Raw genomic sequence first — 27,179 nt, 5'->3', positions numbered from 1 at the left:
CAGGACAGGGAAGAGCCCCGTGGTGTGAGTGTGTGTGTGTGAGTGAGAGAGGGTGTGTGTGAGAGTGTGTGTGTGAGTGTGTGTGTGTGAGAGTGTGTGTGTTCATGAATGGGTGTGCATGTGAGTGTTTTTATGTGTGAGTGTGTGTGTGTGTATTGTGAAAGTGTATGTATGTGTGTGTGAATGTGAGTGTGTGTGAGACTGTATGTGTGTGTGTGAATATGTGTGTGTATTGTGAGAGTGTATGCATGTATGTGTGTTTGTGCATGTGTGAGTGTGTGTATGTGTGAGAGTGTATGTGAGTATATGTGTGTGAATGTGAGTGTGAGACTGTATGTTTGTGAGAGAGAGAGAGAGAGAGAGAGAGTGCGTGTGTGTGTGTGTGTGTGTGTGTGTGTGGTGTGTGTGTGTAGGGAGCCAGGGCTGAAGCCTGCCAGCCTGCCCCAGGGAGGCTGCTCCATCTCCCCCTCCCTGCTCATATCAGGCAGCCTGTGAGAAACTCTTTCAACAAAATACTTGCTTCTTAGGAAGCGACAGACCTGAATCGTGAGGCCTCAGGAGTGGGCAGTGGGCGCTTGAGAAGAGCTGGAAGTAGCTGGAGCCTGGCACTTGCTTCCCAACCACGTCATGCCCTGGTTTCTACAGTGGTCCCTCCCTCAACTGCTCTTTGTGGGCCGACTCCAGGATGCCAGGGAGGAGGCTGCTTAGAAGGTGGGAGAGAAAGAAGAAAAGGGTTTGTAGGAAAACAGTTGCCGTCATTTCTCGATGACTTCCTCGCAGGCCCTCGGAGCTCCTCCCACCGCCGGCTGGGCCAGAAACTATGGTTATCATTATCCCCCATTTCAGATAAAGAACAAGAGACACAGAGAGTGGAGGGTGGAGGGGACCTCCTCAAACTCACAGAGCTCCTTGGTCGTGGAGGCAGGTCTTGAACAGAAGGCCAGACTGATCACCAGACCAGCTACCACTGCCGCCAGACCCTTGCACCTTGGACCCCTCACCCTTCAGCCCCTGTCCCTGTCCTGGATGGACTGTCTACTGGAGGACTCCAAATCCTCCTGGGTGGGAGATAGATGGGTCCTGGACTGAGCTGCTGGAGTTCATCTCCTGTGGACAGATATTTCAAAGTAGCAGGAGGAAAGGAAAGCTGAGCTCTGGCCAGAGAGGAGATAAAAGACCACATATTCCTCATTGTTGAAGTAAAGGAGACCTTCCCACTGTATACATGCAGAAAGCCTCCTGAAGGCCAAAAAGGGATGGGGCACCACCCCGTAGTAGGTGATGTCAACCTACCCATAGGCCTTTTCCCCAGAATCCATCTTGGCTAAGAGATGCCCATGTACACATTGGAAGGACCCCAAGATATACCACGTACAGACTCAGAACCAGGCAAAGCAAGGTGATTGGCCAAAGGAAACCTGGAAGAAATGCCCCGTAAAAGTGATTCAAACAACCACAAAGGTGTGGCTCTCTCTGAGCCCACCCATGTGTCTATCCATGTGTACTGTAGTCCTTGCCTCCTAATAAACACTCTACCTCCTTCACTACTTTCTGCCTCTAAGCGGAAACCCGTTACTGCACAGCGGTTGGGCCAGGGCCTTGTCACCGGTCCCTGGTCCCTGGTGGCCTGGTGGCTAGGATTCAGCATTCTCACTGCTGTAGCCTGACTTAGCTCCATGGCCCGGGAACCCACTTTAAGCCGGCCAAGGCCGCCGAGATCATTCCCCCCATCCCAGGTGCCTCCCTGCCCCCAGACACAGCTCCACACAATTAATGTGAAGGTCAGTTCTGTCTCTGGCCAGACGGTAAGCTCCTTGTGACTGGAGGCATCACATGCTTGCTGAGACCCGGAGGCCTGCATTTCCCAGACAAGCCTAATCCCAAATAATCTGGGCTGATGTCAAATCCCGTACTTGTAGCTGGTCCCTACAGCCTTCACAGATGCTCCCCCACCCCTGCAGCATCCTTGGGCTGAAATACAGGATGGGGTTTCCTAACCAAGTAAGTTTGGGGAATACCAAGTTAGAAGTGTAGATTTCTTAACTGTGGGGTTTCTCAGGGCCTTTAAAAAGATAAATGCTCTCTGGTCATTTGTAAGAGGATAAGGTAATATGAGGAATTTCCTGGTGGCTCAGACAGTAAAGAAGCTGCCTGCAAAACAGGAAACGTGGGTTTGATCCCTGGGTCAGGAAGATCCCCTGGAGAAGGGAATGGCAACCCACTCCAGTTTTCTTGCCTGGAGAATCCCATGGAGAAAGGAGCCTGGTGGACTACAGCCCATGGGGTCACAAAGAATCAGACGCGACTGAGTGACTAACACCTTCACTTTCAAGGTAGTACAACTCTTCCCAGGTGGCTTAGTGGTAAAGAATCTGCCTGACATTGCAGGTGATGCAGGAGATACGGCTTGGATCCCTGGGTCAGGAAGATCCCGTGGAGGAGGAAATGGCACCCACTCCAGCATTCTTGCCTGAAAAATTCCATGGACAGGAAGCAACCTAGATGTCCATCGACAGATGAATGGTTAAAGAAGTTGTGGTACATATACACAATAGAATATTACTTAGCCTTAAAAAGGAATGCATTTGAGTCAGTTCTGATGAAGTGCATGAACCTAGACCCTATTACACAGAGTGAAGTGAGTCAGAAAGAGAAAGATAAATATCGTATTCTAATACATAGATACGGAATCTAGAAAAACGGTACTGAAGAGTTTATTTACAGGGCAGCAGTGAAGAAACAGACAGAGAGAATGGACTTATGGCCATGGGGAGAGGGGAGGAGAGGGTGCGATGTACGGAAAGAGTAACATGGAAACTTCCATTACCATATGTAAAATAAATAGCCAATGGGAATTTGCTGTACGGCTCAGGAAACTCAAAGAGGGCCTCTGTGTCAATCTAGAGGGGTGAGATGTGGTGGAAGATGGGGTGGGTGGGTTCAAAAGGGAGGGGATATATGTATACCTATGGCTGATTCATGTTGAGATTTGACAGAAAACCTCAGAAACAGAAATTTTGCTCTACAAAATTCTGCAGAGCAATTATCCCTCAATAAATGAAAAAATACAATAGAAAAAATTCCATGGACAGAGGAGACTAGCAGGCTACAGTCAATGGGGTCTCAAAGAGTCAGACACAACTGAGCGGCTGAGCAGGCATGAACTGTGCGTCCAGTGACAGGGACATGAAGATAGTATGAAGATTCAGAAGCTTCCCAAAGAGATGTGACCAAGGAGCAAGCCCGTTATCCCTGAGTATCTCAAGGGAACCCACTTAGAGAGACACTTCCTAGAGCACCACAATTAGTCCTGATCCTACACGGAGGCTGTCTAGACCATCATCCCTGTGCAGCAGCAGAAGGGGGCCCTGCAAGGAAGGCACAGACCTCCTGAGGCTTCATAGCTTCATGTCCCCAGCTCGTTCAACCCAATCCCCCCACCCCACCCCACCTCGTCCCCTGGCTTTGGTCCATCCCTGAACTTGTTTACAATCTGCGGGCAAGTTTACTTTCCGGAAAGTCACCCCAGATGAGCCAGTGGAAGAAAAGAATAAGGCCAGGCTTCTGGACAATCCAGAAGTGAAATGATCCCTTGGGAAGGGTTGAGTGGATTTTAATGAAACTGGGGGTGGCATGGGGGTGGGGGGAAGCTGTGGACATACGGACTGAATGCCATCTGGCTCCTGAATAATAAGAAAACGCTATCCTTAATAAAGTTGCAGGAGGCCTTCACATCTGTTTATCTGATCCTCACACGAGCTCGGTGTGGTGATGAGGACAAATATTACTGCCACGTGCTGGTTCTAGAAACCGAGGCTCCGAGAGAGTCACGGTCTCTGCAAGGTCACACAGCATTTGTGGAAATATCCAGAAGCACCTTGAGGCTGGGGCCATTGCTCCTTCGTTGGCCCCACTTCCAGCTTGTTTGTTGTGCTGTTTCCTTCAAGGGGGTCTCAGCAAACGTGCTCTTGCTGAGGACGGGGACTGTGAGGAGTGCTCACTCAGGCATGAGGGTGCCCCCCTGCACCCAACTGCCTGTGCTGAAAGATCTGTCTGGAAGCCACAGGTGCGAGCTCCCTCTGCAGGAGCTGCCCGCTAAGCCATGTGAGGCCATGGAACCTCCAGCTGCCTGCAATTTCTCCTTTAGCCAAATCTGCTGCCTGCCCGGGTGCCCGGGAGCACTCTGGGTCCCAGAGTTTGAGAGCCCAGGTTTGACTCCACTCCAGCCCTGCTGGAGCCACTGCCTTGCTCTCTGAATCTCCACTCTCTGAGCCAGGTAAGTGACCTCGCCCTGCCTGCTCGGCGCCCCGGAGACTGCACGGGGCTGCCCAGGGCTCCTGAAGTGTCCTCTTTGCTGCTGCTGCCCCGGGGCCCTGGGTCTCAGGACAGCTGACTCCTGGCTTCTCGGGGAACACAGTTCTGGAATTCTCTATCAGATGTCTCACAACCAGCGAGGGCAGGCCCAAGGGACTCTGAGCCGCTTTGCCCTAAGGGTGGACGTGGAACCAAGCCCTGGATGAGAAACGGAGACCAGCTGGATGGCGGGGACTGACTCTGCTCCAAGGAGCCTCTTCTCCGGGTCCTCACACGCCACCAGATGGGGCCCAGAGGGGCTTAAGAGGATGAATGTGGACACCGTGCAGAAATCGGAGGCTGGCAGGCAGGGCTCAGCCCTCAGCTGCCCCAGCCGGCTCACGCAGTCCACCCAGAGGACACTACAGCCCCCTTCCACTGTCGCCTCCTCTTGCTTCCTGGACCGGCGCATGCGTGTCTGAATGATCTGAACGTGCAGGGCCCAGGTCCTGGATGCCCCTGAGGGGCACCCTGCTCCCCAGGATGTCTATCTGCACAATTTAGATTTCTTTGGAGGTGGGCGCTTCTGCTCAAGGCGACGTGGAGACAGAGTCCGAGATGGCCTGAAGCTGAGTCTCCAGCCTCCCTCAGCACAAGTGGGCCTGAGAGAAGCTGGTGCAGATGGAAGCCGATGGAGCTTTCTCCAAGAAACCCCGAGGGGCTGGAGCTGCAGGACTGACATGACAGCTTCAGGGTGCACAGAGCCACGGCCCCCTCTGCACTCGGGACGCCGGCAGGCTCTCTCCTCTCCCCTGGGAGCGCGGGAGTGGTTTGGGGGACCATCTCTCCCTGCCAGCCTGCCTCCACCCTGTCTCGGGCTCGACCATTGGTGCAGTGGTGGGTTAGCTCAGTGTTCCTGAGCATTGACGGCAGGGCCACCAGGTCCTCAGAAGACTAATTACGTGGTCAATAGGTTTTCCACAGTGAACAGAGTATGGGAAAGAGAAACAGGCAAATCTGTTGCAGAACTTCTCAGAGCCTGTGTGTTCAGGAGAGTACCATTACTAGCACAGGATCCTGGGTTCGTTTCTTCTGCTATGAAGCTTCCAAGGAAGGGAGGGAACTTTGAGGAGGCCAGCAGAGTCCTGCAGGGCAGGAGCAACAACGCAGACGGTCCAGGAGCATTGCAGACTTGGCTGAGGACAGTGCGGACTGCGGTGTGGCCGGTGCGTTGCTCTGTGGGCTGAATCTGCAAGGCACGGATGGAGGGTCTCCCTGGATTCCACTCACTCTCTACTGCCTCCTGCCCACCACCCGCAAGTGCCCTCGGCAGTCCCTCCATACCCTACCCTAGGCTGACGTCTTCTCTCTCCTCTGCTGGCACCATAGTCCAAGCCACCTGGACACACAGTAGCCCCCCAAGCAGTCTCCTGGCTTCCGCTCCTGCAGCCCAGGAGGTCAAGTCAAACCCCTGCTCCAGACTCTGTCAAATCCAGAGAAATATCACAAGTCCTTCCCTGGCTCAAAACGCTCTGCCGGCCACATGCCTTCTCACTGCTGCTTGTCAGCCACGTGGGTCTTTCTTTCCAGCCACCAAGCATACCGAGCTCATCCCAGCCCAGAGTATCAGCCAGGCTGCCCCCTTGCCCAGCAAGCTCCCCTTCTTCTTCCAGCTGCTGCTCTCCATTTGCATCTCAGCTGGAAGGTCAAGACCATCCTTGACTCACCCACCAGCCACCAAACACTCCTCACCCCGAGTGAGCAGTCTCTACGGCATTTATCCTGATGCCAGTTTTCCTCTAATTTGCATTTGAGTGTGCTTGTCCCCTCCTGTGCTGAAATCGGTGCCTGGTACACGGTGGACACTTGTCAGAGGGACGCTGGTCAGTGACCTCTCCTGACCTCACTTCCTCCTCTGAAAAGTGGGTCCCCAGAGGGCCTCCAAGTCTCCTGTCCATCCACTGGCTCATCCAGACCCCATATTTGCCAGTCAAATGCCAGCTTGACCTGGTTCCCAAAGGCTTTATTTCACTTTTGCAGCAGTTCAGGGCAGAGGGGAGGGGAGGTGGTGGGGAAAGGGATCCCCAGAAAATGCCCAAGTGGCAAAGCTCTCGGAAAGGAAGACCTTCTGGGTCCAGGAGCCAGTGTGTTCTTTCCTGAACCAGCTCTCATGCGGGCTGCAGGCCAGAGTCAGACCACCCCTGTGCTGAGCCCATCACGGCTGCTCAGTGACATGCGGGCACAGATTGGGGAAAGCTGGGCCCACCCAGTTCTTTCCACGAGGGACAGGAAGCTCAGAGAAATCAGACCCTGTCCATCTGCCCAGCCAGGGCCGAAGGTGGGACAAACCTCCCTCCCATTCAAGGCTGCCCTTGGCTGCCTTCCTCCTCCCTCCGGGTGGCCTTTGATAACCCCTTCACCCAGGGTGACTGTATTGTTTAAACAGGAACACTTTGATCAGAGCTATTAATCATCATGCCAGGACCACAGGCATCCAACAGGCCTGCTCCTGGCAAACTAGAGCATGCTGAGCATGTGCGCTCAGTCCTGTCCAACTCTCTGCAACCCCAAGGACTGTAGCCTGCAGGCTCCTCTGTCCATGGGATCTCCCACGCAAGAATACTGGACTGGGTTGCCATTTCCTTCTCCAGGGGATCTTCCTGACCCAGGGATCAAACTCATACCTCTTGTGTCTCCTTTACTGGGAGGTGGATTTTTTACCACTGTACCACCTGGGTAGTTTTGGGCTTCCCTGGTGGCTCAGATGGTACAGAAGCTGACTGCAATGCAGGACACTTGGGTTTGACCCCTTGGTTGGGAAAATTCCCCTGGAGGAGGGCATGGCAACCTATTCCAGTATTCTTGCCTGGGAAACCCCTTCGATGGAGGAGCCTGGTGGGGCTGCAAAGAGTTGGACTGGCTGAGCGACTAACACTTTCACTTTCACCTGGGTAGAGTCACACTATTTTTAACCCCACTTCACCAGGTTAGAAGTCACAAAATAAAAGGCAAGGGAAGAGGGCCCAGTATGTGCCTAGATTCTGCAAATCGTCAGCCGTGGGGGAGGGGAAGGGAGATTGGAAACTCAGGTTACAGAGGCCAGGCCTGGGCGGCAGTGAGGCATGGCGGGGTCCAGGGGCCCTGGGCACCCCCCACCTCCTCCACCCTCAGCGAGGGGTAGCTCAGAGGGCAGACTACAAAGAGCAGGAGGGCTCTGAGGGGTGGGCAGCCAGCAGCCCCTCTGCGCCTCCCTCACTACAGTTCCTTAGTATTTGTCAGGGAGGCGCCGTCCGCCCGCCGCGCATCCTCGAGCCCTGGAGAGCCCGGAGCTGAATGCCCTTGACACAGGCGCACACGCCCGCCCCAGATCCAGGCCCCAGCCCCACGCCCCAGCCTCATGGCGTCAGCAGGCTGTTCTGAGAAACACTTCTGAAAGGCGTTCTTCTGGCTCGGATGACCCTTGACCCGGAAGCTGAGTTACAGTCATTATGTTTATATTCGATTTGAATTTAATTTTATTTTAATGCTCCTTTCTCCCATCAAAGGACCCCAGTTTCTCTCAGGATGACCTCAAGACCGACTGACGTGACCTCTTGTTTTTGCACTGGCTTATTTGATTTTACTGGTTTTTCTTTGGTTTGACTGTCTGCACTTGGCGGGTCTGTGATTGTCCTGATAGAAATGTTGGAGTTTTCTGAGTGTTTTCAGAGGGGCCATGTCTAGCATGGGGGCAGCTCCAACCCCATCTGGGCTCTGGAGTGGAGCCTATGTCAGGGGCTGGTCATAGTTCTTTCCAAGAAGCTCATTCACTGGGTCCCCTGTGCACCCTGTGTTAGAGGGTCTCCATGGGGGCCCGTAGACCTCAGAGCCCCCAGAGGTGTTTAAGTGGAAATGAGATTCAAGGGGGCCATGATTTGGTAGTTATGGAGACTGGACCATTCCATAGTGCTCAGTGATCACAGTGCTGGTGATTTCACTGTTGCTCCCCAACAGCACAGACTTATCACGATCCTGCAGTGTCAGGCCCTGTTCTAGGCACAGGAGCAACAGAGAATAAATGCAGCTGGGTGCCTGCCCTCGTGGACCTTACATTCTAATGTGGGAAGTAGGCATTCACAGATAGGTATACACTAAAGTATATAAAGGCAGGAGCAGGGGACGACAGAGGATGAGATGGGTGGATGGCATCACAGACTCGATGAACATGAGTTTGAGCAAGCTCCAGGAGTTGGTGATAGACAGGGCAGCCTGGCGTGCTGCAGTCCACGGGGTCGCAAAGAGTCAGACACGACTGAGCAACTGCACAGCAAAATACTACAGTGCCAGGCAGTGGGAAATTTAGTACAGAAAAGTAAAACTGAGTGAGGAGGTGGGAAGTGGCTGGAAGTCCAGGGACAGTGACTCTGAACAGTCCTGGTTTAGAGACGGAGTCAAGAGAGACTCTTTGAGCAAAGACCAGTGAGAGGGCCAGACACAAGCACCCCTGAAGGGCAGAGTCCCCGGAGGGAGGAAGGGCAGGGGAGAGGTCGGGGAGGGGCAGACCTGCCTGACATTCTCATCACAGGGGGAGGCTCTGAAGCTTGGGAGAGAGGAGGCAAAGGGTGAAGGAGGCTGGGGGCCACGAGGCAGTGGCCAGTGGCCAGTCACAGACCTCACTGGCCACGGGCAAGGGCTTCAAGCTCCCAGCCAAGCTAATGTGTGCCCGAGGCCTTGCACAAGGCAGGAACACGATAGACAACAAGCAGAGGGTGACGCCAGTGACAACAAGCACGTATGCTTGGCAAAAGTTCCCTCTCTTCTCTGTATGTTGGCTGGGAGCCAGCAGGGATACCACGGGTGAGACATCCCGCCAGGACTCTCTTCAATACTTGTGCAAACTTGGGACCTCCCTGGTGGCCCAGTGCTCGGAACTTCAAGCTGCCAATGTAGGGGGCTCAGGTTCAATCCCTGGTTGGGGAACTAAGATCTCACGCACTGCATGGCGTGGCCAAAAATTTAGAATAATTTAAAAAAAACAAAGCACTTAAAAAAATAGTTGTGCAAACTCTGCTCGGGGCACTTTCCCATCTGTGTTCTCATCTTGCCTTTAGGGCAACCCTGTGTCGTCAGTGGGCAGGGTGTTGTGGTGCCACTTAGGCTCGTTACTTAACTTTCACAAGCCTCAGTTTCATCATCTGTAAAATGGGGAGAATACCCACTCCCAAAGAAGCACCTTGTGGACCAGATGAGGTAAAATGGGAGGGGAAGGCATAGGGAAACTCTAACCAAATCTAAACTGAAATAATCTCCATTTCACAGATGGTGAAACTGACACTCGAGCTCAAGTGCCCACAGTTGCTTCTGTTTCTACTCACCTTCCGCGAATAGATCCATTTTGATCCAGATGTCTGAGTCAGTGGCTACAAGTAGACAAGCCTGGTGTTTGGTGATAAACGCAAATTCCTGTCTTCCTCTGAGATCATGAACTGAGAGGTAGTGGAGTGAGTTTGCCAATAGTTGTAAGTCAGTGATTTTCTAAGTATCAGAAAGCTAGAGAAAAGCTTCATGGGTCTTTGCCTAGAGAGTGTGTGTAGATTGCCGGGAGAAATATCAATAACCTCAGAGATGCAGATGACACCACCTTTATGGCAGAAAGTGAAGAGGAACTAAAGAACTCCTTAATGAAAGTGAGAGAAGAGTGAAAAAGCTGGCTTCAAACTCAACATTCAAAAACCTAAGATCATGGCATCCAGTCCCATTACTTCCTGGCAAATAGATGGGGAAACAATGAAAATAGTGACAGACTTAACTTTCTTGGGCTCCAAAATCACTGCAGATGGTGACTGCAGCGATGCAATTAAAAGATGCTTGCTCCTTGAAAGAAAAGCTATGACAAACCCAGACAGCATATTAAAAAGAAGAGACATTACTTTGCAAACAGAAGTCCATCTAATCAAAACTATGGTTTTTCCAGTAGTCATGTATGGGTGTCAGAGTTGGACTATAAAGAAAGCTGAGCACTAAAGGATTGATACTTTCAAATTTTGGTGTTGGAGAAGACTCTTGAGAGTCCCTTGGACTGCAAGGAGATCCAACCAGTCCATCCTAAAGGAAATCAACCCTTAATATTCATTGGAAGGACTGATGCTGAAGCTGAACCTCCAATACTTTGGCCACCTGATATGAAGAGCCAACTCACTGGAAAAGGCCCTGATGCTGGGAAAGATTGAAGGTGGAAGGAGATGGCGGGGGGGGGGGGGGGTGGGGTGGGACGGTACAGAGGACAATGAGATGGCTAGATGGCATCACTGACTCAACTGACATGAGTTTGGGCAAACTCTGGGAGATAGTGAAGGACAGGGAAGCCCAGTGTGCTGCAGTCCATGGGGCTGCAAAGAGTTGGATACAAAGCAAACAACAAAACTGATTTCAGTCTTTAATTCAACTCTCATTTATTTTTGTGAATGATACAAGATAGGGTTACAACTCCCCCCACCCCCATAATGGATAGCCAACTATCCCCACACCGAATCATTTTTCCCTACTTACTGACTTGAAATATTTTTAGCAAACATTAAATTCCCATAAGTACATGAGTTTGTTTCTAGACTTTGTATTCTGTCCTGTTGATTCAATTGTCTTTTCCTGAACTAATAAAATAAAAGTCTTTTCTTTTATATTTTAATGTCTTCGTGGCTCACTGTCCTTTCTTTAAATTGACTTTGCTATTACCAAGCATTCATGTTTACACAAGACTCAGAATAAACTTATCATGATACAGAATTTTGAAACAAGCATCCCAAAATTTAGTACCCCGTGTGTTTTTTCTCCATAATAGATTACTCATTTTTTCTTTTGTTCCCTAATAGCAGTGCTTCTGCTAAGAGCCATTTTAAAACTGCCGTTCAAGGAGTGTCTTGCCCGTTGGTTTCTACAGCCTGTAAAAATGTTCCTTCAATACTATTCATTTTTACAAACAAAACAAAAACATGTTGCTACTCCGCTTAAAAATCAGGCCCTTCTCCAAGTGGGGCCGGAAGGTCTGGAGCCTGGGGACTGCACTGGGGGGCGGGGTGGAGGGGTGATAACCCAGGTGCTGCTGATCAGGCCCAGCGCAGCGGGGGGAGGAGGAGGCTCGGAGGAGGGGGGATTGAAAAGACACATGGAAAGATGAACTCAGTTGAGGACAGACTGGATGTGGGAATGGGCTCCTTACGCCACGTCTGCCCCTTCCCGCTCCATCCCTCATCCATGATGTCTTTCTAATTACATCACATGCCTGCCTCCTGGGCTTCCAGGTGCTATGTGTTCTGGCCCCAGCTCAGTGTCCTGGGACCCGACTGCCAAATCAGGCCATGGGGTCCCTGCCCTCCGGGAACAGTATTTGCACTGCTCCTCCACCAGGTATGTCTTCCTCAGCTTAGTTACTAGTCTGCTCGGGCTGCCCCAACAAAGTGCCCAGACTGGGTGGGAAAACCACTGACTTATTTTCTCACAGCTCTTGAGGCTGGAGATCCAAGATCAAGTGCTGGCAGGGTTAGTATCTCCCGGGGCCTCTCCCCGTGACTGCATAACGCCGTCTTCTCCCAGGGTCTTCGCAGGACCCCCACTGCGTGTGTCTGTGTCCTAATCTCTTCCTTCTGTTGGACACCAGGTGCACGGGGTGTGAGTGTGCTCAGTTGTTCAGTCGTGTCCGACTCTCTGCGACCCTGTGGACTGCAGCCCGCCAGCCTCCTCTGTCCATGGGATTCTCCAGGCAAGAATACTGGAGTGGGTTGCCATGCCCTCCTCCAGGGGAGCTTCCCAGCCCAGGGATCAAGCCTGAGTCTCCTGCATTACAGGTGGATTCTTAACTGCTGAACCACCAGGTAAGATGCATTGCATGGGGGCCTACCCCAATGTCCTCAGTTTAATTTAATTCCCTCTTTAAAGGCCTTTTCGCCAAATATAGGCACATTCTGAGGTACTGGGGGTACATGCGAGCGTGCTCAGTCACTCAGCCGTGTCCAACTGTTTGAGACCCCATGGACTGTGCAGCCCACCAGGCTCCCCTTTCCACGGATTTTCCTGGCCAGAATACTGGACTAGGTTGCTATTTCCTCTTCCAAGGGGTCCTCTCAACCCAGGGATCGAACCCCCACCTCCTGCATCTCCTGCTTTGGCAGGCGGATTCTTCACCACTGAGCCACCTGGGAAGCCCCTTACTAGGGGTGATGATGTCAGTAGATGAAATTACAGTTTAGCCCATAACATGTAGCAGAATCCTACTTAGACTTGAGGCCCTCTTCATCATGTCGACACTTCCCAGCTTATCCCCTCATTCCAGCTGGCTCTTTCCCGGGGACAAAATGAACACCTCCCTTTTCTGTTCAGCTGTGGGGTGACTCCTATCCCTCTTGCAACATCTATCACAAGGCCCTGTAATGAGCTGTTCCTGGGCCTGTGTTCTCTGCTATTTGTGAGCTACTTACACAAGCCGGTCCTCTTCCGCTCCTGGCTTCTGTCTGATATTAAACACGTGATCTCCCCTCTTTGGGTCTCAGATCTTCCACATAAATAAGAAAAACAAGGCTCAGACTTGGTAAGGCTCTCATCCGTGCCTGCTCTCTGCATCAGAACGCCTGGCATAGGGTGAAGACTATGGCGATGTGTGCTATTCCCTGATCTTTGTCCAAAGTGGGCGTGTGAGTGCTACAGAGATGCGAAATCACACAGAGCTGGGATGAGATTGGTGGGAAGAGAAAGGACAGGTGGTGTGTGTCAGAGAGATGGGCCTTATTCCAAAAGAGGTGGCAGTCATCATTGGAAAAGGAGCAGCCTGAGGCTGTCCTCTCCAAAGTGCCACATTCACAGGTAAGACAGAGGACAGTGGATTCGGCTACTGAGACATCTTTTCTGCGCTTGCTGGGAAGAAGAGTGGCATGACTGGCCTAGAAAGCCGGCAGCAGTGACGCTAAGCCCAGCCTACCCTACGATGCTGGCTCTACTTCCTGCCCTGCCAACCAATCCCTGCACAATTTGCCACCCAGAGGTCCTCCCTCCTCTCCTGGTGGCACTGAGGTCATCAAATAGAACCTGCAATACATTCTGCAGACTCCAGATCGCTGCCTTTAGGAAAACCTCAAGTCCTGTTTATTTAAGCAAGGAGACTTCCCTGGCCGTTTCATGGTTAAGACTCCAAGCTCCCAATGCAGGGGGCACAGGTTTGAGCCCTGGTCAGGAAGCTAAGATCACACATGCCACATGGTTCAGCCTAAAAAAAACCAATTCACTCGAGTGAGATGTATGAATGTACGCAGCCATCAAAATGAGAGGAACAGACAGTGAAGACTCCAGAAGGACAGTCCCTTCCTTTCTCTGGGCTAACTTCACTCCTCGGAGTGGACGGCTCCTGACAGTCTTCATTACCCTTCCTTCTCCTGAAGGCAGACTTTCCTTCACTCAGCTACAACCGCCCCACATCCACCCACCCACGTGGTTCCGGTGGAGCTGCCCACCAGGTTCCACATCCCCTTGACCACAGCGATGAGCAGGTGACTCAAACTGGGCCAATCAGACTTCTTCCCTGAAGTTACTCAGGTTGGAGTCAAGGCGAGAGGCTCAGTTCCGGAACCTTAATGATGGTAATGAGAACACCAGCAGGATTAACGATTAACACTAGAAAATGCCAGGACTGTGTTGTACTGTCTCCTTTAATTCATGTGAAGTAGCTTATATGATTGGGGCTCCCTGGTAGCTCAGCTGGTAAGGAATCCGCCTGCAATGCAGGAGACCCTGGCTCAGTTCCTGGGCTGGGAAGATGCCCTGGAGAAGGGATAGGCTACCCACTCCAGTATTCTTGGGCTTCTCTGGTGGCTCAGGTGGTAAAGAATCTGCCTGCAATGCACGAGACCTGGGTTTTGATCCCTGGGTCAGGAAGATCCCCTGGAGGAGGGCATGGCAACCCGCTCCAGTATTCTTGCCTGGAGAATCCCATGGACAGAGGGGCCTGTCGGGCTACAGTCCATGGGATCAGACCGCAGAGTCAGACACGACCAAGCAACTAAGCACAGATTCTATGATTATCCCATTTTTCTGAGAAGAAATCTGAGACTCAGAAAGTTACATAATTTGCCAAAATAAATGGCAGAGCAAGGATTCATGCCCCAGTCTGACTCCAGAAACAGCATTCTCCGGCCCCTCCCCTTCCAGCTTCTCTGACAGTGAAACTGTGAACACGTGGCCTGCAGAGGTTGGCAGCCATGTTTCCATGCGAGCCAGCCTGCAGAGAGAAGCAGGTATGAAAGATGGCGACAATAGCTTGGCAACATTTGAGTTCTGAGCTCTGCTTCCTTGGCCTCTTTTCCCAATCTTTTGTTTCAACTTCATGAGGCAATAAATGATCTGTTTCCCTGTGATGGTCCAAAATGAGTCTTGGTTGCTTGCACTCTGCCTTGTGATCCCAGTTCCCACCACCTACCTTTCTATCATTGCAAAACTTCTCCCTTTTATCTTCCACTTCTCCTTTCCCTGACCCCTTTCATGAGTCTGCTAATCGTTCTGAAGCAGTACTAACAGCACTCTGCCTAAAATAAACATCTCCTGTATCCTGCCAAGTCTTGAACAGTTTCGTCTTTCCCTCTCCCTCCATACCGTCCTGGAAAGAGCCATCACACATGTATCATCACACGTTTGTTCCTTTTCCCTTTGCACCAGGCTCCTCCCTTACCTTCCCGTGGAGTCCACTCAAGACCAGCTGCAAATGTCTTTTCTCAGTCTTCATTCTCTTTAACCTCTGTGGAAGGTTTGGCCCCATTGAGTCCCTCCTCCTTGAATTCCTTTTGCCCTGGCTTCCTTTATATTCCCTGATATTTTCCCTGCCTCCTCAACACCCCCTTCCCCTCTTTCCTTCTTTGCATTCCCTAAGAGAAATAAACTTCCCAAGGTTTGGATCTTCACTCACATCGGCATTGACATGTTCTTTCCTGTGCTAAAATTAAGTACAAAACAGAGATTGGACTAGAAAATTCCCTGAGCAGACAAAACCATTTAAGCTGCATAAGTAAATTTTGAGCTTCCCAGGTGGCGCTAGTGGTAAAGAACTCACCTGCCAATGAAGGAGACACGAGTTTGATCCCTGAGTTGAGAAGATCCTTTGGAGGAGGGCATGGCAACCCACTCCAGTATTCTTGCCTGGAGAATTCCATGGATGGAGAAACCTGGAAGGCTGCAGTTCACAGGGTCACCACAAAGAGTCAGACACGGCTGAAGTGACTTAGCACAGCATAGCACAAAGCAAGTAAATTTTACTTTATTCTACAAAACAAGGAAAACTTGGGCCACTTCTTATAAATGCCTGATAATCACAAAAGAAAACTGTCATCTTCCTTAAAGTGATTGAGATAGTCACTTTTAACCCATCCCCTGGAAACCCTCATTGTAATAAGCAATCACTGTAAAGATTAAACAACTTCCCACTTTTCCTTTATAAGCCATCCTGTAAGGTCATGCCCCTGAGTTTCATATCAGTCTTTGAATGTAAAATCTCCTGGTCCATGAACTGCTCTTGTATGCATAACAAACACTTACTAAACACTATTTTTGATTTGGTGGGTTTAATTTTGCTATTTCTGGATTTTTGACAGTTTCTGGTATCCGGGAAAAAAAGTGAAAGTTAGTCACACAGTCGTGTTTGACTCTTTGCAATCCCATGGACTGTAGCCTGCCTGGCTCCTCTGTCCATGGGATTCTCCAGGCAAGAGTCCTGGAGTCGGTTGCCATTTCCTTCTCCAGGGGATCTTCCTGACCCAGGGACTGAACCCAGGTCTCCTGCATTGCAGGCAGATTCTTTACCAACTAAACCAATAGGGAAGCCAGAGGTAGGATCCGAAGAAGTCCCTACCCTAACCCTAGCAACTCTGAGGTCGGTGAGCAAACCAGGTGCTGCATCCATTGAACCATTATCCATTGAAACCTCTGAGCTCACTGATTTTTCAACGACCATGGAGTTCATGGGTAGGTCGCTCCTGGGTCTGAGCTCTGCTCCCTTTTTGCATTTTGAGCTCTCTGACTGAACTGTGCATGCCTCTATTTTGTTTGTTGAAGATTTTAAGTTACCCTGACCTGTTCCAAAGGTTTGGGGTTCTTGCGATTTCCTGTGTTTTGGAACAGCTATTGGAAAAAAAAAAAGGCCCCTCATAGATAAGTGATCTAAAGGCAAAGATGGGTTCCACCTGGGCTAAAACTCTTTCTCCACCCTTGGGAACTCCTGCTTCCTATGTGTATACACTCTATAAGCCAGGGTCTTGTGTCTTTTCAGAAAATAGGTGAAATTTTGGATAATTTGGAATTACAATGGCCACTTTGAGGAAACTTTGATTAAGATAATCCACCTTAAGGGACACCCTTGAGATGAGAGGATCCCAAACTTCTCAGAAACACTGGAACTCATTCTTTGATTGGTGTGAAGAAGCTTCTGATAGAGTCATGACTCCAAACACATTTTCTCTAAAAGAATTCTTACAGTGCAGAGATTTAAAATGTCTTGTAAAGTACTTTGGCCCTCTGAGCAGGTAATCTTAGCCCACCTGCCAGAAATCAGATTTGGATACAACTATTCTCTTGAGTTTTGCATTATTGTACCTGAGACATAGCTGAAATTTTCATATGAAACTATAAGGTTTCTGTTTGTGTCTGTCATGTTTTTGCATATGTGTGTATGTGCATGAAAGAATTCTATTAAATTGGCTTAAAGAAAAACACAAGCTTGTATTAATCAACTACTGCAAAAACTTAACACTTTTAGAAACTAGCACAAATGTTTTTCAGGTTCACACAATCTGGGATAATATCCGACAAAAGTTAGCTTAAGTGTATTGATTTAATAAAACGGGCAGGTCTTCAGAATTGTTAGCGTTAAATATAAAGCAAACATGCAACTTTTTTTACATGTATTTACAGACAAGTTCACACTATCTGTTAGAAAATTAATCAACAAGAAAAGTAACTTCAGATGATTACCTGTCTAACATTTAATCCAAGCACAATTGTTAAAAATAAGTAACTTAAATAGGTGCAAATGAGATAAAAGTTTGTACTGTTTAAATAATGGATATTCATTGAATATCTAGATAATTTCCAAATAGAGTAATAAATTGAAACATTCATTGCTAAGCATAAATTTATCTATTTTGGGCTTCTTGACTTTGTACAAATATATTTAGATCCATTAATAAATATGTCTTTGCCACCTTAAAAATTGGACTAAAAATTTCTTTGGCTTGTAAAAAGACCTGTAAGTTCTTGTAATTGTTTTTATAAATTTGCTAATTTACTATAGGATACTAATACATAACAGACACTTCACAAAAGCATGTCTCCTCATTTGCACTGGAAAGTAAAGGTTACTGAGATTTGAAATTTATAATCAGTATGTAAAACTAAAACTGCTAGGAACAAAAAGTGAAGGGAAATGGAAGTGAGAGTTGGATCACAAAAAGGCTGAGTGCTGAAGGACTGGTGCTTTCTAACTGCGGTGCTAGAGAAGACTGATGAGAGTCCTTGGACTACAAGGAGACCAAACCAATCAATCCTAAGGGAATCAACCCTGAATATTCATTAGAAGGACAGATGTTGAAGTTGAAGCTCCAATACTCTGGCCACCTGATGTGAAGAGCTGATTTACTGGAAAAGACCCTGATGCTGGAAAAGATTGAAGGCAAAAGGAGAAGGGGATGACAGAGGATGAGATGGTTGGATGGCATCACTGACTCAATGGACAGGAATTTGAGCAAGCTCCAGGAGTCAGTGATGGACAGGGAAGCCTGATGTACTGCAGTCCATGGGGTTGCAAGGAGTCAGACAGGACTTAGCAACTGAACAATAACAACAAGAAATAAAAAGAGTGAAGGGGAACAACTCTGGGAAGAAAATGAGATGTGTTTTTGTCGGGAGACTATTCCAGGATTATAGGATGTATTTTTTTAAGGAAAAAAGAGTAGTCTTATCTTAAAATAAAATAACTAGTTTTTTCAGAATAAGAAAAGGAAAAGAATAAGACAAACCTAAGTGGATATAAAATATTGCAGAAGGTTTGAGGAAAATAAATTTTATGTTGTGAGATCAAAACTGCTAAAAGTGAATAAATTTACTTAAAAGAATTTTTCAAATGAGCTGACCAGTGTACTGATACAAAACTAGAATTTAATTTTCTCTCTGTAAAAATAACAAAATAGATTATTGATCAAAGTAAAAGATTATAAAAAGTTTTTCTTTACTTTTAATGTAATCTGCCTAAGAAACAAAGATTTGTGTCCTATGAAAATACTTCCTGTATTTCATACTGTGTTTATCAAGTCTTTGAATACTTAGAAAAACTAAGTTTTTTCAATATTAAAAAAGCTAAGGCATTTTGTTTTTACAACTATGTAATTTTATGTATTTGCCTTTACAAATTTTTAATTATTGCTTTGGTTGAATGAATAACTAAATATTGTTTTACAGTGACTTATGCTCCTATTTGATCAAGTGCTTTTGACATTTTTGATAAACTGTCCAAAATCAAGTTGTAAATGAAGTCTTTTTACCTCGAAGTAACTTTGGGATTTTTCAGAGGGCCCTAGAAGGTCTATAAAGGTCCGTCTAGTCAAGGCTATGGCTTTTCCAGTAGTCATGTACGGATGTGAGAGTTGGACCATAAAGAAAGCTGAGCTCCAAAGAACTGATGCTTTTGAACTGTGGTGTTGGAGAAGACTCTTGAGAGTCCCTTGGATGGCAAGGAGATCCAATCAGTCCATCCTATGGGAGATCAGTCTTGAGTGTTCATCAGAAGGACTGATGATGAAGCTGAAACTCCAATACTTTGGCCACCTGATGAGAAGAGCTGACTCATTTGAAAAGATCCTGATGCTGGAGAAGATTGAAGGCGGGAGAAGAAGGAGATGACAGAGGATGAGATGGTTGGATGGCATCACCGACTCAATGGACATGAGTTTGAGTAAACTCCGGGAGTTGGTGATGGACAGGGAGGCCTGTCGTGCTGCAGTCCATGGGGTCGCAAAGAGTAGGACACGACTAAGTGACTGAACTGAACTGAACTAGAAGGTCTGAAAAGATGTGCTCTCTCTACTTTTGAAAAGAGAAATGCTAATTTATTTAAGCTTATTCAAAATATTAAATTGCATGGAAAATATTATCAAATAAAAAGTGATGTTAAAAGAAAAAGGGAATTCCCTGGTGGTCTGGTGGTTAGGATCCAGCGCTCTCACTGTGGGCCTGGGCTAGGTCCTTGGCTGGGAACCAAGATCTTACAAGCTATGTGGCACAGCTGGAAATATTCAAACTTCTTAGATTATATTTACAAGGGCATACAAGTAGTTCAAAAATTACATGAAATTTCCAAAATTCTGCTTTATCCTTGTATAAATAATCCTGTTATCAATCATAATTCCAGCTATTATCTTGAAATACTGTATGTCACACAATCAAATTTACTTGTCAACTGCATAATTTTTAAAAATAATTTCTCACTAGATCTTCAACCAGGGCTATTTTTAATCTTGTGTCATTCACAGACAGTTATTGTTTTACTCTTGATTCTTTTACATTTATAGTCAACTACAGGCAAAAGTGCTTTATCTTCAAAGAGATTCATGGAAATGACCCTAACAGGCATTCTAGAATACAAGTTTCTCATAATTCTAAAATCACAACACTAAACTGGGTAAATATTTCTGAAAATTCTAATGCAAGACTGATTCATAAAACTGCTAACCCGAAGTCAAGCAAAATGAAAATGATGATAATTTTGATGACATAATTTAAAACATTGCTGGTTCTTTCATGTCTTGTTTTCAAGAATTAAAGAACCCATTTTTCTTTTATTTTTTAAGCTATCTATAACTTACTGCAACTTGGTACAGTATACTATCGTAAACAGGAGTTGAAACATTTATCTTTTTCACCCTGCCTGATTCCCTCCAGAATTCAGAAACTCTTATCAAATATGCTCATTTTTCAAGACAATATGTGTATTTATATAAGTCCAAAAAGAATCTATTCTCCTTGTAACAGGACACAATTGTACAAGTCTTATCCTCAAGAGATTTTTAAAGGTCTAATATGAGATTCCTCATTACCAGACAATTTTAGGGAATTAGGATTTTCTGTATGGAAACATTAAAACCCCTTGGCTATTAACAAAGCTTTGACTAGAGTGTCATTTGAGAATATACATAGAATTGCTATTCTTTCTACAATTGTATAAATAGTCAAGCCAAGTTTAATAAGGTTAGATTTATTTTACAAACATTAATTTCACTGTAATTACCTTTGATAAAAATGGGGTGACTATTAAAAAAGCTGGTGTTTCAGTAGAAAACTAGAGTGTACTTTTTATCAGATTCTAGTCCTGTTGGTTGTCTTTGATATTTTGTCATCTACCTGTAAACCTCAGAGAAACCACCACAATGGGTCATGTGTGGACAGTCTTATGCTTGTTGCTGTGTGGGCCACCCAAGAGAGTTCACCAGACCATCCAATGACATCATCAAAGACAGTCAAACTACAAACCAGGACAATTCATCAGATTGAAACTACCATCTTCATTGAATTATTTAAAGATGATCCTAACTCAAATCTAGAAATTTTCTCAACAGCTGCTTTCCAAACTCAGAGCCTGCATTTATAAGTTGCTAGAACTATGAACCTTTGTTTTTCTTTCGTTTCCATAGAAATGCTTCTTATTAAATTACCTGATTGTTTACTTCATGTAAAGGGCTAATTTAGGTGGAAGCTGACTGTAACTCTCTCCTGATATAAACTTCCTTGTGTTCATCCTGTCCCAAGTAATTGTGAGGACTTGTGACTGCTCACACTTCATGTGTTCCTATGTAAATAACTTAGAAAGAACCAGAGATCAAATTGCCAACATCCGCTGGATCATGGAAAAAGCAAGAGAGTTCCAGAAAAACATCTATTTCTGCTTTCTTGACTATGCCAAAGCCTTTGACTGTGTGGATCACAATAAACTGTGGAAAATTCCGAGAGAGATGGGAATACCAGACCACCTGACCTGCCTCCTGAGAAATCTGTATGCAGGTAGGAAGCAACAGTTAGAACTGGACCTGGAACAACACACTGGTTCCAAATAGGAAAAGGAGTACATCAAGGCTGTATGTTGTCACCCTGCTTATTTAACTTCTATGCAGAGTACAATGAGAAACGCTGGACTGGAAGAAACACAAGCTGGAATTAAGATTGCCAGGAGAAATATCAAGAACCTCAGATATGCAAATGATACCACCTTTATGCCAGAAAGTGAAGAGGAACTCAAAAGCCTCTTGATGAAAGTGAAAGAGGAGAGTGAAAACATTGGTTTAAAGCTCAACATTCAGAAAACGAAGATCATGGCGTCTGGTCCCGTCACTTCATGGCAAATAGATGGGGAAACAGTGGAAACAGTGTCAGACTTTATTTTGGGGGGCTCCAAAATCACCGCAGATGGTGATTGCAGCCATGAAATTAAAAGACACTTACTCCTTGGAAGAAAAGTTATGATCAACCTAGACTGCATATTCAAAAGCAGAGACATTGCTTTGCCAACAAAGGTCCATCTAGTCAAGGCTATGGTTTTTCCAGTCGTCATGTATGGATGTGAGGGTTGGACTGAGAAGAAGGCTGAGTGCCAAAGAATTGGTGCTTTTGAACTGTGGTGTTGGAGAAGACTCTTGAGAGTCCCTTGGACTGCAAGGAGATCCAACCAGTCCATTCTGAAGGAGATCAGCCCTGGGATTTCTTTGGAAGGAATGATGCTAAAGCTGAAACTCCGGTACTTTGGCCACCTGATGTGAAGAGTTGACTCATTGGAAAAGACTCTGATGCTGGGAGGGATTGAGGGCAGGAGGAGAAGGGGATGACAGAGGATGAGATGGCTGGATGACATCACGAACTCGATGGACGTGAGTCTGAGTGAACTCCGGAAGTTGCTGATGGACAGGGAGGCCTGGCGTGCTGCGATTCATGGGGTCGCAAAGAGTCGGACACGACTGAGCTACTGAATTGAACTGAGCTGAATTATACATTATCGAAAGGAAATGTCAGTTGACTTTGATGGAGAAGGAAATGGCAACCCAGTCCAGTACTCTTGCCTGGAAAATCCCACAGATGGAAGAGCCTGGTAGGCTACAGTTCATGGGGTCACAAAGAGTTGGACACAACTGAGAGACTTCACTCACTTCAGATAAAATCTGAATCAGATTATAACTTTTCAATTTATTCGGTTGGTTCAGTCTTGACTCTTGGGAATCTCTGCTCTGGGGAACTTTTCAATCCTTGGCCATTATAGTCATCATATGAACCTCTCCAGTGCACTGTGTTCTCTCAAGAGTTTTAAATACATTTTGGCAGCCACTTACATCCCAAATGGAATCCCTCAGGATCAGACAACTGGAAGAACTCAATGATCTGACCTCTGTGTCTGTGATAGCTATGCAGCAGTGACTCATGACCATCTGTCCTGAAGACTCAAGTAACACAAACAGTGACAAACAGTGACTGGGTGATTCTTCCTCCTGGCTCCGTTAACAGCCGTTAAGTGAAAGTCATGCTACACTCATTGTTCATACTCATAGTCTACTGAAACAAGGACCAAAGGAGGGGATTGTTCGGATTAAACACACAGTGGAGACTGAACTTGAAAATTCCCCAACCAGACGCAACCACTAAACCCACATGAGTGAAACTTAATTTTAGTTTATTCAGCATGACAAGCGAAACTTCACTTGGGCCATTTCTTGTAAATGTCTGATAACCATAAAGAAAACTTAAGCTAGCTTTCCAAAAATGATAGGAGATAATCACTGTTAACTAATCCCATTCTGTCTGGAAACCCTGTTGGTAATAACCAGTCATTGTAAAAATTAAACAACTTACTCACTTTCACTTTATTAGCCATCCTATAATGTTATACCCTGAACTCTGTTTATATCTTTGAGTTTAAAAGCTTTTATAAACACAATAAATTTTTACTAACTCTTTATCGGGGGCTTCACTGGTGGCTCAGTGGTTAAAAAATCCACCTGCCAATGCAGGAGATACGAGTTCAATCCTTAGGTCGAAAAGATCCTCTGGAGGAGGAAATGACAACCCATTCCAATATGCTTGCCTGGGAAATCCCATGGAAATGAGGTTGCAAGATCAGACACAACTTAGCAACTAAGCTGCCACTACCACCATCACTGTTTACTGATTTGGTGTGTTTAATTTAGTCATTTCTGGAATTTTGACACCTGTTAATCCCATTTGTCTCCTTGCTTGCACATCCCCACTATAACCCTCAAACCATTATCTCTGTCCCTGACCCCTCCCCTTCTAGCCTCTTTGGCCCACAGACAGTATCATCTGGGTGCTCCATCAGCATTAGATTCAATACACCCCCCAAAATACCTGGATGGTCTTTCAGAAAAGATAACATTGGACCCATCCCTCATGCCATACATCAAAATAAATTCCAAATGGATTACAAATTTATATTTAAAATGTGAACTCATAGAAGTATTAGAATAAAGACTAAATCTTCAAAGTTGAAAACATACACCACTTAGTAGGAGAAATCTACAATAACCTTCAGACAGATTCTGGCTAAACTATTAAACTTAGAGAAGAAAAAATATATTTCACATCCAGGACAGAAAGAAATTCACTTACAGAGACAAAAATAGGTCAGGTCTCAGATGTCTTTCCAGCAGCAATTGGTGCCAACACAAAGAAATGTCTACAAGGAAAAAGAATATGATCCAAGTGGATTCTACTCAGCCCAGGTGGAGCTTAAGTATAAAGGCAAGAGCTCACATTTTCAGACACGAAAGTACTCAGAAAATACAGCATCTATGAGCCATTTTGAGAAGTCTACTTGATGGTGAAATCTCACTCACTAAAGGATGAATTGAAATAAAATGCTCTGTTATTCTGAAGTCATAGAAATGGGTCAGGTGGGGAGCAGAGAATCCACTTAGGTACAGGAACAATGCTAAACATCTGGGATAATTATGGCTTCAGAATGCAGAAGCAATTGTTGTAACTTTGATAAAACTGACAAAGTTAAAATAATAAAAGTATCAAAATTGGGAGGAAGGAGAGACCAGGTAGAATGATACTGTTGCTCATTCTCTAAGTTGTGTCTGACTCTGCCACGCCATAGACTGCAGCACGCCAGGTTGTTTGTTAATCCCTTACCTTTCCTAGCAAATCATCAACCAGTTCTGTCTATGTGGAAACTATCTTTCATTTCTTAAAAGCCTGCAATGACTTCAATGTCTTAAAATTTCTTACCCTTAGTGGTATCTTTTAGGAACCTGTTTCCCTTGTAGGGAAGAAAATTATCTGAAGTAGTCAAGCTAAGCATTTGTTTCTATTAAATTCATTTAAAATTGAATGCAGTATTTATTTTTTGAAATACGTCACATGTGGAATCATCCTTATACAATTGTTTTCATCTCCCTCCCTTTGCCTCTGTCTTTGTCTCCATCTAGGTCCTTCTTTCTACATACACACAGAGAACTGTCTAGAATGAAGTCAACCAAATGTTATCAGTTTCTTTTTTTAATGTTTATTGGCGTATAGTTGCTTTACAATGTTGTGTTATTTTCTGTATAGCAGGGTGAATCAGCTATACATATACATGAAAGTGAAAGTCTCCCAGTCATGTCCGATTCTCTGTGACCCCATGGGCTGTAGCCTGTCAGGCTCCTCTGTCATGGAATTCTCCAGGCAAGAATACTGGAGTGGGTAGCCTATTCCTCTCCAGAGGAACTTCCTAACCCAGGAATTGAACCGGGGTCTCCTGCATTGCAGGCAATTCTTTACCAGCTGAGCCACCGGGGAAGCCCATATATATACATGTATCCCCTCTTTTTTGGATTTCCTTCACATTTAAATCATCACGGAGCATTGAGTAGAGTTCTCTGGGCTAGACAGTAGGTTCTCGGTTATCTAGTTTATACCTAGCTGTGTATATATGTCAATCCCAACCTCCCAGTTCATCCCACCCCCTTTTATCCTCCTTGGTGTCCATACGTTTTTCTCTTCACCTGTGTCTCTTTTTCTGCTTTGTAAGTAGGTTCAGCTGTACTATTTTTCTAGATTCCACTTGTATGCATTAATATATGATATTTGTTTTTCTCTTTCTGACTTACTTCATTCTGTATGACAATCTGTAGGTCCATTTGTCTCTGCAAATGGCACAATTTCATTTCATTTAATGACTGAGTAATATTCCATTGTATATATGTATCACATCTTCTTATTCATTCCTCTGTTGATGAACAATTAGGTTGCTTCTGTGTCCTGGCTATTATAAATAGTGCTGCAATAAACACTGGGGTGCAAGTATCTTTTGAAATTATGGTTTTCTCTGTATATGCGCAGGAATGGATTGGTGGGTCATATGGTAGTTCTATTTGTAGTTTTTAAAGTAACCTCCATACTGTTCTCCCTAGTAGTTGTACCAATTTGCATTCCCACCAGCCCTGTAAGAGGGTTCCCTTTTCCCCACACCCTCTCCAGCGTTTATTGTTTGTAGATTTTTTGATGATGGCCATTCTGATGGATGTGAGGTGGTAACTCATGGTGGTTTTGATTTGCATTTCTCTAATAATCAGTGATGAAGAGCATCTTTTCATGCCTGTTGGCCATCTGTATGTCTTCTTTGGAGAAATGTCTATTTAGGTCTTCTACCCAGTTTTTTGACTGCATTGTTTGTTTTTGATATTGAGCTGCATGAGCTGTTCAAATGTTTTGGAGATTAATCCCTTGTTAGTTGCTTCATTTACAAATATTTTTTCCCTTCTGAAGATTCTCTTCATCTTGTTTATGGTTTCCTTTGCCATGCAAAAACTTTTAATTTTATCATCAGTTATCTTTAGATAGCTATTCCTAGGTGGTGCTCACCAGTAATAAAGAAGCTGCCTGCTAATGCAGGAGACACAGAGGCATGGGTTAGATACCTGGGTAGGAAGGATCTCCTGGAGAAGGAAATGGCAACCCACTCCAGTATTCTTGCCTGGAAAAGTCCATGGACAGTGAAGCCTGGTAGCTACAGTCCATTAGGTTACAAAGAGTCAGACACAACTGAGCAACTGAGCACACACCCACATTTGTTTCCTGTACTTTTAATATTTTTATTAAGAAGCATGTGTGGGTTATATTAAAATATGACATACCTAAGAAAATAAAAGGTTGAACAAAGAGATACCAGAGACATTCAAAAAGAAAGCAGATAGATACAAACATCAGACAAAGTAGAATTTAAATCAAATCAAAAGTATTTGAGTTATGAGAAACGTTATATGTGGTAAAAGGTACAGTGTGAAGACAAAAAAAACAACTATAAGTTGATATTCCTAATAGTATAGTTGCAAGATACATAAAACAAAAACTACCAGAATATGAGGACTTAATTTAAATCACATAGGCACCATATATATATATAGATATAGATATAGATATAGATATATATCCTTGAATACACTTCTTCTGAATTTAACAGATCTAGTAAAACAGAAATAAATTACATAATCTGAATATTACAATCAACAAGCTGAATCTGGTATATACATGGACTTCAGTGTCCTACTAGTAAACAATAAGTATTATTTTATTTGGCTCTTAGAATCTTTTTAAAAGTTGATCATGCATTTGACTCCAAAGAAAACCCATCAATGAAATATAAAAAGTGGAAATTTACAAGACAAATTTCCTGAGCATAGGGCAATAAAATTAGAAATACAAGATTAAAGCACATCTTCAAAAGTCTTATGTTCAGTTCAGTTCAGTTGCTCAGTCATGTCCGACTCTTTGCGACCCCACAAATTGCAGCACGCCAGGCCTCCCTGTCCAGAGTTCACTCAGACTCACGTCCATCGAGTCAGTGA

This window comes from Capra hircus, chromosome 24 (assembly GCF_001704415.2).
Source record: "Capra hircus breed San Clemente chromosome 24, ASM170441v1, whole genome shotgun sequence".
NCBI classification, from domain to species: Eukaryota; Metazoa; Chordata; class Mammalia; order Artiodactyla; family Bovidae; genus Capra; species Capra hircus.
The sequence above is the reverse complement of the archived record's forward strand: the minus strand, read 5'-3'. Positions refer to the sequence as shown.